At 44.3% G+C, this 673-nt stretch overlaps 1 non-coding gene across 1 annotated transcript; it reads right to left on the reverse strand.

The window, feature by feature from the left end:
• Window positions 1-367: 367 nt before the first annotated feature.
• Window positions 368-438, reverse strand: TRNAG-GCC (transfer RNA glycine (anticodon GCC)). The gene has a single exon. It is a non-coding gene; the product is annotated as a tRNA-Gly (tRNA).
• Between the last annotated feature and the right edge of the window lie 235 nt (window positions 439-673).

Raw genomic sequence — 673 nt, forward strand, 5'->3', positions numbered from 1 at the left:
TTCAGAATAACTGTCGTGCATTGACGGGATTCACTACAGGCTTGGATTGATGACCCTTCTTTCTGTGGGTGAATTTACTATGTTACCTTCTACTGGAGAATGGATTCCTCCACTGAATGCCAAACGAGCCGACAGCACACACTTTCCCAACAATCCTGTATTGCATACCACGCCACCTTCATGTCATAACACTACTACTTAATCCTTGCTGAACATACAGGCCTTCATTCCACTTGAAGCCACCTTTCAGCACATAGGATCCTGTTTCACTATGTCCTTCCTAAATATCCAGTCCTTTCTTCCATCCCAGACTCCTTCACCACCTGATTGTTCCAGACATAATCTTGAACGCATTGGGTTCAAAACGTGCATCGGCCGGGAATCGAACCCGGGCCTCCCGCGTGGCAGGCGAGAATTCTACCACTGAACCACCGATGCTCATGAAATCGTACGGAAAAACCCTAATATGACGGTCTCCAAAAGTCCCGAGTCACGGTTGCTTTCTCCCCGAAACGAGAGTTCAGCTAAAGTCAGCCCTATATTATGTTTCATTCGTTTTCTGCAGTTAAGGGATAACTAAACGAAAGATGAAGAAAAGAGATCTGTATATATGAATACATCATATATAGTATATGTGCATGTTGGATATGTATATATATGCACGCCTGTACAC

The sequence above is a fragment of the Coenobita brevimanus genome, chromosome 8 (assembly GCF_032717465.1).
Source record: "Coenobita brevimanus isolate Jiangsu-jjx chromosome 8, ASM3271746v2, whole genome shotgun sequence".
In the NCBI taxonomy this organism is placed as follows: Eukaryota; Metazoa; Arthropoda; class Malacostraca; order Decapoda; family Coenobitidae; genus Coenobita; species Coenobita brevimanus.